Source organism: Scyliorhinus canicula, chromosome 16 (assembly GCF_902713615.1).
Source record: "Scyliorhinus canicula chromosome 16, sScyCan1.1, whole genome shotgun sequence".
Taxonomy (NCBI): Eukaryota; Metazoa; Chordata; class Chondrichthyes; order Carcharhiniformes; family Scyliorhinidae; genus Scyliorhinus; species Scyliorhinus canicula.
The window spans coordinates 31354007-31370626 of NC_052161.1; positions in this window are offsets into that span (position 1 = coordinate 31354007).

The following is a 16620-nucleotide window of genomic DNA, read 5'->3' on the forward strand; positions in this document are numbered from 1 at the left end:
ATGTAGATTAACTGATTACATTTTTTTTTTAGCATGGTCCCTCAAAGTTTTGTTTTCCCTTGCTGATAAATGTACTCATATCACCCAAAATATAAAATCATAGAATGATTCTAGCACAGAGTAGGGATCGGTTAGCTCAGTTGGCTAGGCTTAATTCCTGTATTAGCTGTGGTAATTAATAAAGACTTGCCTCATGCTTGAGATGGAGTGGTGCCTCTCTGGTCATATACCTATTTTTCTCTCTCTCTAACAGAGTGAGATGCCTATGGCCTCTCCTGGACTCTGGCTAATTACCTTACAGTACAGGCGGCGGCGATTTGGTCCGATCCGTCTCTGTTGCCTCTCTGCACGAACAACTCACCTAGCCCTGTTCCCATGCCTTTTGTGTAGCCCTCCAAATGTTTTCACTTCAGATGATTATGTTTTGAAAGCCACGATTGAATCTGATTCCATCACGGTCTCGGGCAATAGATTTCAAATCTTACCCATTTACTGTGTCAAAAGCTTTTCTTCATGTCAGCATTATTTCTTTTGCCAATCACCCAAATCGGTGTCCTCTTGTCCTTGATCCTGCCACCAATGAAATTAGTTTCTCCCAATCTAGTCTATCCAGACCTTTCATGATTTTGAACACCTCTATCAAATATCCTCTCAATCTTCTCCAAGTTGAACAGCCCCAGCTTCTCCCATGCATTCATGTAACTGAAGTTTCTCAAAAATCTTTTGTGCATTCTCTCTAATGCCTTCCTATCTACCCTAACGTGTGATGTCCAAAACTATACACAATACCCAAGTTGAGGCTGAATACAGGTTTATCATAATTTCCTGCTTTTGTACTCTATGCCCCTATTTATAAAGCCCAGGATCCCATATGCTTTATTAACCACTCTCTCAATCTATTTTGCCACCTTCAATGATTTGTGTATACCCTTCTACTCCTGCATTCCCTTTAGAAGTGTACTCATTATTTTATATTGCTTCTCCTCTTCCTACCTACCAAAATACATCACTTCACACTTTTCTGCTTTAAATTTCATCTGCTACTTGTCTGCCCATTCCTCCACCTTATATCCTTTTGAGGTTTAACATTACCCTCTTCAGAGGTCATAATACTTCTAAGTTTTGTGTCATTTGCAGATTTTGAAATTGAGCCCTGCACATCTAAGTTTATGGTAGCCATGATGTGGAGATGCCGGCGTTGGACTGGGTTGGGCACAGTAAGAAGTCTTACAACACTAGATTAAAGTCCAACAGGTTTGTTTGGAATCACTAGTTTTCGGAACATAGCTCCTTCATCTGATGAACTTGATTTGTTTCATTCCCCACAGTTACTGCCAGACTTGAACATTTCCAGTATTTCCTGTTTTTATTTCTGAATTTTTACATTTCTGGTTCCTCCAAAGCAACTGCAGGAATCTAGCTGGTATTAATGAATAACTATGCTGTCAATCAAAGCATCAAAGAGGCCACAGATGCCCTCCTCTGATACCACAACACCATCATTCAACTCAGCAGAGTTAGCAACAAAGGAAACTAACTCCTCTTTGGCTTTAGTGGTTTTGTCAAGAGTTAAGGCATAATAGATTGTGCACATATGAGCACCAGAACGTACTGTAATGAAATTCAATAAAATGTGATTCTACCATTTCAAATATTGTTTGTAAATACAATCTCCCCTGATAGACCTCAGGCAGATCTTATGACACCAATTTCTTCATGCATAGCACTGTGGCCCAAATCTATCTTGATAGCAACCAGCCTTGAGGTTAGTTTTGAAGGGACAATGCTAACTTGCTGTTACTTTTGACTTTTTACACACAAACATTCCTTAACTCCCAGACTGAACAGGTGCAAGCAACCAAAAGCAGCAAGTGGACGTTTGGGATCTTGAAGTAACATTTCTGCGGAGGCTGCTCAAAGAGCATAGAGCCTTGCAGTCTCCATAATACATTGCTGTGCAGTATGCTGCACAATATCGCAATTAGAAGGACTTAGAATTTGCAGCAAGACATGGAAGAGGAGAAATATGAAAATGACAGGATCCACCTCTAGCAGAGATGCTAGAATGTAGGTATAGACAGGTTTTCAGACTCTGAGTAACAGCTTTTTCGATTTGGGGCAACTAATTCAACAGAGCACATTCATGTATTTCACCCGTTGAACTAACTTTATCTTTACTGTTACTAAACATAATCTGACATGTACCCAGTTTATTTTATCATTATTCATTGTATGAACATAAGTTGTTAATTTTGTGTCCAATTACATAAGAATGATGGTGGGACGGAGTAGTTAACAAAACATGTTTAAAAAATCCTTCATTTTGTGCAGTATTCATCTGAATATTTTAAGAAGAAAGTGCTTCATAGCCTGACTATATGCACTGCAAAAGCACTAGCTCCATGAGAAAAGTGGCCAAACAGCAGGGTCATTAACAGATTGGGAACCTATTTCTAACTGGAGCAGGCTTTGCTGAGGTTTGCTCAACCAATTAGAGGGGCAGGTGGGATAAGACACTGGAACTGCCTAAAGGAAGGATTTCTCATTGAAGGGACGTGGGTTGGGTTACAATGGCTCACCAGCACATGGGGTTTTCAGACTGCAACAAACAAAGGAAAGCAAGGTGACCTGGGAAGTCTGCTCCCCACTGTCTCCTCTTGCCAAGGAAAATTCCACCACATTAATTTTCCTTTAGCATCTACTACAAGAATACTCTGATAATCATCCAAGGGTCAAACCTGTCTTTGGAAACACGAGCAGCTATTTGCACAGAGGGACCCGCTATCACATTGCCTGCTGTTGCAAATGAAATAGGCACACGTTGGAAGCACATCTACTTCCACATGAGAGTGAGTCCTCACAACTTCCAGTTGCCTCTCCAAATCCAGCATGAGAGGTCGTATATACGCAAATGACTGACATAAAGTTTGTTTCAGGCCTCTGCACTAAATTGAGCCTATGTCACTCTCAATTTTTCAAGCAGTAATCTGCACCAAAAAGTATGATTTTAAAAAAGGTTTTCTATGGAGCAGGAGTCTCCTGACTCCATAACACCCCTGGCAGCAAGTGCCAGCCTCAATCAACCTACCTCCCATTGTTTTCCATGCTCCTGGAGTTCTGGCATTCACCTGAGGTCTATTGCCAGGAGGCAAGAGGTCTGAAATTGGAAAGTTGACAATGAGCAAGCCACCTCTAGAGAAGCAATAACAGACAACTAATTAAAATGAGACTAGAGGCCCAAGTTTGAGTGGGCTTTGGGCTTCTCATTGGTTATGCACCCTCAAACAGAGCATAGCCATTATTTTTCATGATTTAGTGCTTTTGGGTCCCTTGCACATCTTCCTCCTCCATTCATCACCACTTATGTCTTGATCCAGGCAGGCAGCAGAGTGCTCAGCTAACAGGAGGTACACTTCCAAAGGCATAATGCCAGTCCTTGTCTCATAAAAGCTCAAAATCCCATGGCTTGCAGTGCAGCCTGGCAGCGAAAGTTCATTTGTAATATTAATCACATTACAACCTTGGGTTGAGTGGAGAATGGTGGCTGCTAATCTAGCAGGACAGCCACAATAATATAATGCGTAAATTCAAAAACATTCAAGCTCATGTTCAAAGGAACACATTCATCTTGAAACAAACAACTGTTACCATGGGGATGGAAAATTTACCAAACCTTCTTCAGTTAATTTTGAACACATGCCCCTGAGAAAGAATTGAACACAAGCCAGAATACATGGAAGTTTGTTCTCCAGAGCATTATTCTGTAATCTTGTGGATTTCTACAACAGTGGTTTTAATTTTACGTTTAAGGATTTGAGGAATCTAGATGCAAAAGAAAAACACCAACTTCTGTGAAATCACAATTTTAGATTCAATAATCATTCCCTGCCAGCTTCTCCCAATACAATACACAAATACAATAACATTTAAAACAAAATGTTCTCCACATCTGATAGAAAAGGGTAGTCAACAGAAAGGATATTTTGAACATTTGTTTTGAAAAGGGATGCTGAAAGGTGAAAATGCTTCTTCAGGAGATTAGTTTCACTGCTGTCAAATACAGGAGAGTAGTGATTTCCACATGTGAGTCACCACAATCAGCATGCCGGTTGATCAGAAGCCGTCACAAACAAAAGAATTTCTGTTTTCATCCAAAGTGTATTTACTGCACAACCAATAGGAATCAATGGACAGTTAGCAAGGATGGGAAACGCACCCACCATCCCCATAAACACTAAAGATACCTCAACACAAAATACTGTTGCATTTATATTTTCTTAGCGAACTGATTGAGTAGTCAGTGCTGTTTTAAGATAAGTTGGAATGAGATCTTGAAACAAAGGTCACGCTGCAGCCTACAAAATGCAAGGGTAAGAGGAGAGTTATTGGATCTGAAATTACATTTAAAAAATATATAAATTTAATTAAAAAAATATACCTTCCTTTGTGGCTGTTCGGTGGTATTCTTCATTATGTCACAGAATATGCTGTTTTAGGACATAGCATTACAGAATCTAATTATTATAATTTTATTATGAAATATTCTGCTGTTAAATTGCAGCAAAGATGTAATTTGGACCGTTTAAGGGCAGAAAGTCCAATTTCTGTAGATAAGCACAATGTGAGAGGAATTAGAGATTGCTTCTTATCTTCTTTTATATTTTATTAAAAGCTTATTCTGAATAAATAAATTGTGGCATTTCAAAATATGATGAGCGACAGTTAATTGTTACATTGTACAAATTTGATTTATTTTACTTCATGACAGACATACAGATCCTTCAGATATATACAGAGTAAATATATTACAAATTGGCAGATGTATCCCACCATAGCAAGGTTATCTTTATCAATTTACTGCTTTCACAAAAGGCTTTCTGTATGGCTCACATAACCAGCTATTACAAGTTTGGGTCATGCCTTGGGTGCAGTAGTGCTAATCACTTCTGTAAGCATTATGTGTTCATATCTAGGAATGTGATTAAACTGCCCAAAACTAGCAGAATGGCATAAGTCTGGGCCATAGCAATAGAATTTCTGTGAACTGGATGTTTGAACATTTTGCATGTGCTCTTATGTGAGACTCTCTAACCAATTTGAAGGTGGATAAGACACTGAATTTTTAAAATATTTTACAGGGTATGGGAGTCATTGGCTCGGCCAGCATTTTTTTACCATCCCTAATTGTCTTTGAAGTGGTGGTGGTGATCTACCTTCTTGAACCGCTGCAGTCCATGTGTTGTAGGTACACCCAGGGTGCTGTTAGGAATTTCAGGATTTTGACCTAATGACAGTGAAGGAACAGTGACATAGTTCCTAGTCAGGTTGGTCTATGACTTGAAGGGGACCTTGCTGGTGGTGATGTTTCCATACATCTGCTGCTGTTTTCCTACAAGATAAAGTTTATGGGTTGGAACGTGTTGTTGAAGCAGCCTTTCTGAGTTGTTGCATTGCATTTTGTAGATGATACAGACTACTGCCACTGTGCATGGTGGTGGAGGGAGTGAATGTTTTTTTTTAATTTAGAGTACCCAATTATTTTTTCCAATTAAGGGGCAATTTAGTGTGGCCAATCCACCTATCCTGCACATCTTTCGGGTTGTGGGGGTGAAACCCACGCAGGCATGGGGAGAATGTGCAAACTCCTCACGGACAGTGACCCAGGGCCGGGATTCGAACCCGGGTCCTCAGCGCCGTAGGCAGCAATGCTAACCACTGTGCCACCGTGCTGCCCGAGGGAGTGAATGTTTAAGGTTAGATGGGATGCCAATCATGAGGGCTGTTTTGTCCTGGATGGTCTTGAGCTTCCTAAATATTGTTGGAGCTGCATTCATCGAGGTAAGTGGAGAGTTTTCCATCACACTCCTGACTTGTGCCTTGCAGATGGTGGACAGGCTTTAAGGAATGCAGAAGTGGGTTATTCTCTGCAAAATTCCCAGCCTCTGACCTGCTCTTGTAGCCACAGTATTTATATAGCTTGTCCAGTTCAGTTCCTGGCACTTTTAGCACAAATGTTGCTTGTCTATCCAAACCTGAATATTGTCTTGGTCTTGCTGCCAATGGGTATGGACTGCTTCAGTATCTGAGGAGTTGTGAATGCTACTGAATATTGTGCAATCATCAGCGAACATCCACATTTTTGACATTATGGTGAAACAGTTGAAGATAATCGGGTCCAGAACACCACCCTGAGGAACTCCTGCAGCAATATCCTGGGTCCTAGTTGATTAAATATAAATCATCAAGCTGCATAATTTCACAGAATCAAGTGAACATACTGAGCAACATGCTACACTTGAACTCACATAATTCAATTCACACAATAGCTTATCATGCACGTCACCTCTTAAATTCAGCTCTTTTGTCAATTTTTGGACCACGTCTGTCATGAGGTCTAGAGTCAAGTGGTTCTGGTAGAATCGAAACTGAACATCGCTGAGCAAGTTACTGGTGGGTAAATGCTATTTGAAAGCACTGTCAATGACACCTTCCATCACTTTGCTGATGATTGCGAGTAGACTGACAGTGCAGTAATTAACTGGATTGAATTTGTCCTACTTTGTGTGGACCAAATTAGGGACCTCGACAATTTTTAAAAGAAAATGTTTTTGTTGGGTTTTTTGGTATACATAACAAACATACATACGAACCGAACAATGAGATTTATGCAAGAAAGCACCTAGGGAGTACCATTAGAGTTATTTACATCGAGATCAGTTTAAACTATTTCCATGCATTTATCACAATTTCTTCTTTCCATTCTTTTGTCCTTTCCACGCAGCGTTTGCTGTGGCCATTGTGGTCCCCTGTGTATCGCTCACTGCCGTTTTTCCCCCCTGGTTCCCATTGTTGTTGCTCCTGCCCTCCCCTCCCCTGTGTCCCCTGGCTCTCCTATTGGGTTTGGTTGAACTTTCCTATTTCCCCGGTCCCCCTCCCCCACACCCCTCACCTTTAGTCCCTTCTGTGTCACGGCAACTCTCTCTTTGTCCTTGGCTACCTAGTTGTTGGCTACAAAACAGACCTTAGCACAACTGAATGAATGGCTCCCACGTTCTGTGGGTGACAAATTTGATTTTCTCCATTTAAAAGAAATTTGCACACGTGGAGGTGAAGTTGACCCTGTGCAGTGCTTCGCTCCAGAATCCCCACCCTCTTTCAAACCACAAGTGCTCCTCCCACTTTTCCTGTGTCTCGTCCAGTTGGGTGTCGGCCCCCCTTATCAGTCGTCTGTACATGTTGCTGCAGTTCCCTTTGCCTAAATGTCTGAGTTCAGCAATTCCTCGCGTAGTGAGTGTCGTGGCGGTCGTGGGTACATCTTTGTTTCTTTTCGTAGAAAGTTTCTACGCTTTAGGTCCCTGAATTCATTGCGACCTGCTGGTTGGAATCTTTCTGTCAGTTTGTCGAGTATTGTTACCCTGCTGTCAATGTGCAGGTCCCTAACTGTAAGCGACCTCCGTCTTGTCGTCACCTTTTGAAGGAGGTGTCTGTGAGCGCCGGCGTGAACCTGTGGTTGTTGCAGATGGGGGCTTTGTCGGACATCTCGGTTCGGCCAAAATATTGTCCCAGTTGATTCCATGACTGGAGTGTTGCTACCACCACTGGGCTTCTTGGGTGGGGATGGGCGTGCAGCTGTGTCTAGGGCCCGGAGGTAGGTCCCCTTGCAGGAATCCTCCTCCGTGAGCACCCATTCAGCTTCCTTTATCCACCCCTTTATTCTTTCTGCTGTCGCTGCCCAGTGGTAGTACTACAGGTTTGGGAGTGCTAGTCCCCCCCATGGATTTCATTCTCTGTAGAACCTTCTTTGGGATCCTTGCATTCTTCCCCCTGACACCATAATTAGTGTGTCCAGTGAGTTGTAAAAGGCCTTGGTGATTATAGATCGGAATGGATCTTAGTAGGAAGAGGTACCTGGGCAGCACGTTCTTCCCCTTGCTCTTGCAGGTTCACTGGGAAAATCTTGCTTTTGCTCATGTTGAGTTTGTAGCCCGAGAAGGCTCCTAACTCTTTCAAGAGCACAATGATTCCTTCCATGCCGCTTTGTGGGTCCGAGATGTGGAAGAGCAGGCCATCCACATAGAGCGAAACTCTATTCTCTCTGCCTCCTCTTCGGATCCCCTTCCAATTGTTTGCCGTTCTGAATTTGATTGCTAATGGCTCTATTGCTTGGGTGAGTTGCAGCGGGGATAGCGGGCATCCCTGCCTCGTGCCCCTGTCCAGCTGGAAGTACTTAGAGCTGGTGCTGTTTGTCCGTACACTCGCTGTGGGGGCGTTATTCAGGAATTTCACCCAGGCGGTGAATTCCGATCCAAGCCCGAACCGCTCCAGTACCTTTATTAGGTACTTCCATTCGACTCTGTCGAAGGCCTTATCTGCGTCCAGAGAGATTATCACATTTGGTGTTCCCTACCCGGATGGGATCATGATCACGTTCAGCAGGCGCCTGATGTTCAATGTTAGCGGTCTATCTTTGGCAAAGCCCGTTTGGTCTTCTGCGACCACCTCTGGTATGCAGTCCACTAGCCTTTTGGCTAGGATTTTGGCAAGTATTCTTGCATTGACGTTTAGTAGTGAGATGGGTATGTAGGAACTTCACTCTGTTGGGTCTTTGTCTTTTTTAGATATCAGCGAGATTGCGGCTTGTGCTAGCGTAGGTGGCAGTGTGCCCTCGCCAGCGAGTCTGTGAACATCATCTACAGGTGCTGTCGCAAATCTTTTGTAAAAGTCTCCCAAGAAGCCATCGGGTCTCGGCGCTAATACTCTCCATGACTCTCCCAGTTCTAATGGTGCTTACAGGCCCAGTTTCCTATCTTTCCCCACAGCTGGCATGTCCAGTCCATGAAGGAATTGCTTCATCCCCAAGTCCCCTGCTGGGGGCTCCGAGGTTTACAGCCTCTGGTAGAAGGCCTTGAAAGCTTTGTTGACATTGTCTGGATTCGTTACTAGTGTGCCTCTGCTATCCCTAATTTGTGTGATCTGCCTTGTGGCTGCCTGTTTTCTCAGCTGGTGTGCCAGCAGGCGGCTGGCCTTGTCTCCATGCTTGTATAGGATCCCCGTGCCTGCCGGAGTTGGTGCACCGCTCTCCTTGTGGAGAGCAGGTCAAGGTCCATCTGTAGATTTTCCCTTTCCACCAGGAACTCTACGGTAGGGGCCTTGGAGTATCGCCCATCCACCTCCAGTACGGAGTCAACTAGCTGTTGCCAAGCCGCCTTCTCCTCCGTCTCTTCGTGCTTTAAAAGCGATAATTTATCCCCTAAACAGCCTTCCAGAACGTGGAGGGTGAGACTTCCCCATTCTTGTTGTTAGTTGTATATTCGTCTATGGCCTGTGTTAATTTCTAACAAAAAGCCTTGTCCGCCAATATTGCAGTGTCCAACCTCTATGCAGGGCGTTGAGCATTGCCCGTCTCCAACCTCGCATCTATTTAGTGTGGAGCATGGTCGGAGATTACGATCACAGAGTATTCCATCCCTGGAAGCACCAATTTCCCGACTACAAAGAAGTTGAACTGGGAATAGATGTTGTGCACTTGGGAGAAGAAGGAGAACTCCGTCTCCCCTGGGTGGGTGAAACGCCATGGGTCCACTGCCCCCATCTGCTCCATAAAAAGGCCAAGTTCTTTTGCCATGTTGGTGGTCTTTCTTATTTTGTGTTTCGACCTGTCTGTCTGTGGGTCCTGTACAGAGTTGAAGTCCCCTCCCAGGATCAGTTGGTGCGTATCTATGTTAGGGATTTCTGCCACGGTCTTCTTTATAAACTCCGTGTCGTCCCAGTTGGGGGCGTACATGTTAACGAGGACTCCCGGTGCCCCATCTAGGACACCGCTGACCATGATGTACAGTCCTCCTGGGTCCGTGACCGTCTTCGTCGCCGTGAATGTCATCCTCTTATTAATTAGAATGGTTACCTCTTGGCACTTGTCCGGTAGCAGGAATGGTAGGTCTGTCCCACCCAGCCCTTCCTTACCTGCGGTCGTTCCTTCTCCCTCAGGTGCATTTCTTGAAGAAAGATAATGTCGGCTTTCATATTCCTCAGGTGTGAAGACTTTGGATCTTTTCACTGGGCTGTTAAGTCCCCTGGCATTCCAGGTGACTATCCTAATGTGTTTTTTTGTCCCCCCGCTCCTGTGAGATTAACCATATTTGTTTGGTGGAAATGCCCCGGCACTCCAGGGTTTCCCTTTGTTAGGGGGCCATCCAAAATGGCCACGGTCACTGTTCTCCCCATGAGGTCGGGCCCCTGCGCTCTGGGGATTCCCTTTGTTCAGGAGGCATCCAACATGGCCACCAGCTATGCATCCACCACATGGATATGCCCCTGCACTCCGGGGTCTCCCTTTGCCCAGGGGCATTTCTAGGTGGTTACTTACAGCGTCATTTTGTTCCAAGCAGCCATCTGTGGACTGCTGTAGCCTGTCTACTGTTTTTCGTCTGGCTTTGCCCATTTCTTCCTTACATTGCCACCCCCTATCCCCTTCTCCCCCCCCTCCCGTAACCCGCTCCCCCATCCCCCTGTTTTTTTCCCTGCTTGCCTCCCCGTCCCCGTTATCTGCACTTTCCCCCTTTCCGGGGGCGCACCACAGCCTCTTTCTTTTGCATGAGTCCTGGTGCTAGCTATCTCGCTAGTGTGGTGCCACCCCTCCAGGGAGTTACTGTGATTCCTTCCCTCATCCGCTCTCTGGTCTCTTGTCCGTCTTATCCTTTACTTGTCTGAATGCAGCTCATCCATCCCTCTTTCGCTACCTTCGTTTTTCAGAACAAAGTCCGCTCTCGGTCTCTGTGGCAGTGATTTGATGTTGGCAGTACAGGTTGTAGTTTGGGGGGGGGGGGGGGGGGGGGGGCTCTTTTCACCTCCCTCCCCCACCTTTAGCACATTGCAATGTTACAGTCTCGTTCCATGGACTCCTCATCATTTCCCCTGTTGCAGCTTTTCCAGCACGCACTGTGCCGAACTTGTCCGCCTCCTCAGGGACTGTAAAAAAGTGATCTTTGCTTTGGAATGTGACCCAGAGCTTGGCTGGGTACAACATTCCAAATCTTTTGCCGCTCTTGTACAGCGCGGCCTTTGCTTTGTTGAATTCGGGCTGTTGCTTGGCCAGGTCAGCCCCATTATCCAGGTATATCAGGATCTTATGCCCTTCCCAGCTGCAGTTTTTGGACTGTCTGGCCCAGCGTAGGATTATCTCCCTGTCTTGGTACCTGATGCATTTTCGCAATAATCGCCCTTGGCTGGTCCCCGGCTTTGGTCCGAGCGAGCGGTGTGCTCTGTCTATTTCCTGTAGGTTGGGGAAGGTCTCCCTTCCCACCTGGTTGCCCATCATTTGGGCCACATAGTCTGTAGGGTCCCTACCTTCGAACCCTTCTGGTAGGCCCAAGTTCTGCCGTCTCAAATGGTGGTCTTGGTCTTCGACTTTTCCTTTTAGGCTGTCTTGTGTTGCAATCAGCCTTGCCACCTCTTTTTCTAGGGCGACAATCCCGTTGCTCTGGTCTGTTATGGTGCTTTCCAGGTCTGTGATGGTCATCTCCTGGGCCTCTAGTTGCTTTTTGACTTTGTCCAGGGCCAGTAGGGACTGGTTTAGCACAGGGCTAAAGAGCTGGCTTTTAAAGCAGACTGAGGCAGGCCAGCAGCACGGTTCAATTCCCGTACCAGCCTCCCCGAACAGGCGCCGGAATGTGGCGACTAGGGGCATTTCACAGTAACTTCATTTGAAGCCTACTTGTGACAATAAGCAATTTTCATTTCAGTTGCATGTACGCCAGAGCTTCGGCTACAGCACCCTTCACCGCTGCCCGAATGTTCGACTTTGTCTCGTCTGTGCTCCCTCAGTGCTCTTGGGAGGAACGTCCTCCAGCCACCCCCTGGTGAAGGAGGGCTTCGTGCATGGCTGGTGGGACCCTCTCGCACCGGCAAAATTCGGGTTTCGCTGCCTCATGTACAGGTTGGCTTGTCCGTTCATTGCTGATCCAGGCTTTTCCCACTGCTGGTTTCTGTTCGACCCCTGGAGTGGCTTTTGCCCGGCATCCTTTTTTTTCTCCCCTGTTGTTCTGCTAAAGTCGTGTGAATGAATTGTTCAGTTTTTAGGTGAAAACCTTTCCAGGTGAAAATGCCTATTTTGCAGGTTCGAGGGAGAGCCACCTGATGTGTGACCTCTTGGCACATCCTCGTCACCGGAAGTCCGGACCGGGACAATTATACACTTTGTTAGGTAGATGCCAAGGCTAGGAGCATGGCTAGTTAGGGAGCACATGACCAGTACTACAGTCAGGATGTTGTCAGAACACATAGTCTTTGCGGTATCCAGTGCTTTTGGTCATTTCGTGATATATCATAGACCATAGAATTTACAGTGCAGGAGGCCATTCGGCCCATCGAGTCTGCACCGGCTCTTTGAAAGAGCACCCCACTCAAGCCCACACCTTCACCCTAACCCCGCCTAACCTAAGGGCAATTTAGTACGGCCAATCCATCTAACCTGCACATCTTTGGACTGTGGGAGGAAACCGGAGCACCCGGAGGAAACCCACGCAGACACGGGGAGAACGTGCAGACTCCGCACAGACAGTGACCCAAGCTGGGAATCGAACCTGGGACCCTGGAGCTGTGAAGCAACTGTGCTAACCACTATCAACTGATATTGAACTAAATTGGCTGAAAACTAGCTTCTATGATGCTGTGGATGCTAAGAGGAGGAGGAGCTGTATCATCTACTCAGCACTTCTGCTGAGTTGTGAATGCCTTAGCTTTTTTCACTCATCCACTGGTTTTCCCTATCATTTCGTCCATGACTGGCCCTGCGGAACAGCAAGAGTGGAGTTAACGCTTCCGTGTCCACCCACTTTTCCCTGCCTATGATCCAGAGCTTGCTGTAGTAATGAAGAGCCACAGAAGTACCATGGCAAACATCAGTGAGAAAGTGGTCATTCATGCATGCACTGCAAGTGGCTCTCTGACTGACCACGGTCCTCTGGTGTGAGATCACTCAGTGACTCATTGCACACAGAGGTCCTCTGTGCATGGGTTGGTCACCCTGCCTCACTTCTCCCAGCCGCTATGTAAGATGTAGGACCTGCTGCTTTGCAATCATTCACGTCACTCACCTGTCTTACCTCACAAGGTAATTAAAGCACTCCAGGCTTTGCACCCATGTTCACTTAGCTGCTCACTGCCTCGGTACCTCCAGTTAGGCTCTATTCATGAGGCTTGCTTGTCTCCTTCTCCTATCTGCTGGGAATAAAACATCTCTGATCCCTCATCGCCTGAAGTATCTCCAGGGAGGTGTCACTGAAAATTGGAGCGACCCTTTCACGGTAGCTAGTATGAAGACTCCAGACTGGCCTTTAAAGTGGGTGACATTAAGCTCCCTGCCAGCACTAGATCACGCTCGCCGCCCATTATTAGCATAGCAAGCTTCTCTGCAGGCTGGAGACTAACTGACTGCAAAGTGGAAGATCGCTGTGGAATTCCCACCACCTGACTGCGAAGTACACAAAGGATCCTAGTGTCAGGGCTCTGAGTCAAATGATAAAATCCAGCCTTATGACTCAGGCAGCTTGTCGCAAGTGGCACTACCAAGTCATTCTTTCTGATCTTGAAATCCTGTAAACATGAGTACAGTCTGTACCTTCGCTACCCTCTAAGTAAATAACTCATTTCTTACTCTCCTCAGTTTACAGAAAAACATCTTGAAGCCTGATTCACTGGAATTTTAACAACTGGCATCTCAGCAATTTTCCTAATAAAACATTTTGGTGAATATGCTTTGTTTTACCCACCCAACAATTAAACATGGTTCAATCCTAGAAAGATGATAAAAAAATAAAGCGTCTAATTGTGGAAAGGGCATAAGAGTCAAAAACCTTGTAAAGGCTGAAGAAATTACAACACTGGGAAGCAAAATGGCACAAGACATAACAATTGGCAAATCACACCTGACAGAAAGTAGGTGATTCAGCAGGTTGCTGCTCAACGTGCTCCACATGCACTCATGATTACTGGCACGTCAAATTACCGTCTTGAACATAGAACATTACAGCGCAGTACAGGCTCTTCGGCCCACGATGTTGCACCGTCCTGTGAAACCCTCTAAAGTCCCTCTACACTCCCTTATCGTCCATATGCCTATCCAATGACCATTTGAATGCGTTTAGTGTTGGCGAGTCCACTACTGTTGCAGACAGGTCATTCCACGCCCTTACTACTCTCTGAGTAAAGAACCTACCTCTGTCATCTGTCCTATATCTATCTCCCCTCAATTTAAAGCTATGTCCCCTCGTGCTGGACATCACCATCCTAGGAAAAAGGCTCTCGATGTCCACCCTATCTAATCCTCTGATCATCTTGTATGCCTCAATTAAGTCCCCTCTTAACCTTCTTCTCACTAACGAAAACAGCCTCAAGTCCTTCAGCCTTTCCTCATATGATCTTCCCTCCATACCAGGCAACATTCTTGTAAATCTCCTCTGTACCCTTTCCAATGCTTCCACATCCTTCCTATAATGTGGCGACCAGAACTGCACACAATACTCCAAATGCGGCCGCACCAGAGTTTTGTACAACTGCAACATGACCTCATGGCTCCGAAACTCAATTCCTCTACCATCAAAAACTAACACACCGTACGCCTTCTTAACAACCCTCTCAACCTGGGTGGCAACTTTCAGGGATCTATGGACATGGACACTGAGATCTCTCTGCTCGTCCATACTACCAAGAATCTTACCATTAGCCCAGTACTCTGCCTTCCTGTTATTCCTTCCAAAATGAATCACCTCACACTTTTTTGCATTAAACTCCATTTGCCACCTATCAGCCCAGCTCTGTAGCTTATCTATGTCCCTCTGTAACTTGTAACATCCTTCTGCACTGTCCACAACTCCACCGACTTTAGTGTCATCTGCAAATTTACTCACCCATCCTTCTACGCCCTCCTCCAGGTCATTTATAAAAATGACAAACAGCAACGGCCCCAAAACAGATCCTTGTGGTACACCACTAGTAACTGGACACCAGTCAGAGCATTTCCCATCAACCACTACTCTTTGTCTTCTATTAGCTAGCCAATTTCTGATCCAAACTGCTAAATCACCCTGAATCCCATGCCTCTGTATTTTCTGCAATAGCCTAGCGTGGGGAACCTTATCAAACGCTTTACTGAAATCCATATACGCCACATCGACTGCTTTACCCTCATCCACCTGTTTGGTCACCTTCTCGAAGAACTCAATGAAGTTTGTGAGGCACGACCTACCCTTCACAAAACCATGTTGACTATCTCTAATCAAATTATTTCTTTCCAGATGATTATACATCCTATCACTTATAAACCTTTCCAAGACTTTTCCCACAACAGAAGTAAGGCTCACTGGTCTATAGTTACTGGGGTTATCTCTACTCCCCTTCTTGTACAAGGGGACAACATTTGCTATCCTCCAGTCCTCTGGCACTATTCCTGTAGACAAAGATGACTTAAAGATCAAAGCCAAAGGCTCAGCAATCGCCTCCCTAGCTTCCCAGAGAATCCTAGGATAAATCCCATCCGGCCCAGTGGACCTATCTATTTTCACACTTTCCAGAATCGCTAACACCTCCTCCTTATGAACCTCAAGCCCTTCTAGTGTAGTAGCCTGTATCTCAGTATTCTCCTCGACAACTTTGTCTTTTTCCTGTGTGAATACTGACGAAAAATACTCATTTAGCACCTCTCCTATCTCCTCGGCAAGCAAGTAGATGCACAGAGCTAAGGGCACATTACTTCCTCACGGGGCAAGGAGAGAAAAGTCATTCTATTGATTCTTAATGCCAAGGTCAATAATGACATTCCTCCGAGAAGCACTGTTTGCCTTTCCAAGCAGAAGAATGGGGAATGGCATTGGCAGATTTGAAGACAGAGGAACATATTTTGAAATAATAATAATCTTTATTATTGCCACAAATAGGCTTACATGAACATTGCAATGAAGTTACTGTGAAAAGCCCCACATTCCGGCGCCTGTCCGGGCACACAGAGAAAGAATTCAGAATGTCCAATTCACCTAACATCACGTCTATCGGGACTTGTGGGAGGAAACCGGAGTACCGGGAGGAAACCGGAGCACCCGGAGGAAATCCACACAGATACAGGGAGAACATGCAGACTCCACACAGTGACCCAAGCGGGAATCAAACCTGGGATCCTGGTGCTGTGAAGCAACATTGCTAACCACTGTGCTACAGTGCCGCCCATATTAAGAGAAAATATTAAGAGAAACATATTCAGCATATGTTAGGTATAAATCCATGTTTGTCTGGGTCCATGTCAATAGAGACAAATTCTCTGACAAATTGCCAGACCATGCCAATATAACAAACTGTTCAAATTATACCATTGCAAACGTGATTTAAAACAAAAATTAGAATGAGAAAAGTCACAACTTAAAACTATTACAATGAACTACAACTCTTCGTAATCAATAAGGGCAATCAAAATTTAAGATGGCACTTTGATTTCACAGCAAAGAAAACGTAGCTGATCACAGCTGTGATGCTGGTGTGGAGTTGATATTGGCCAAATTTGCACTCCTGATTACTATCCAAAGTACCTTGATGATCCCTGCTTGAAAATGTACTGCTGGGACATTTTGGGGC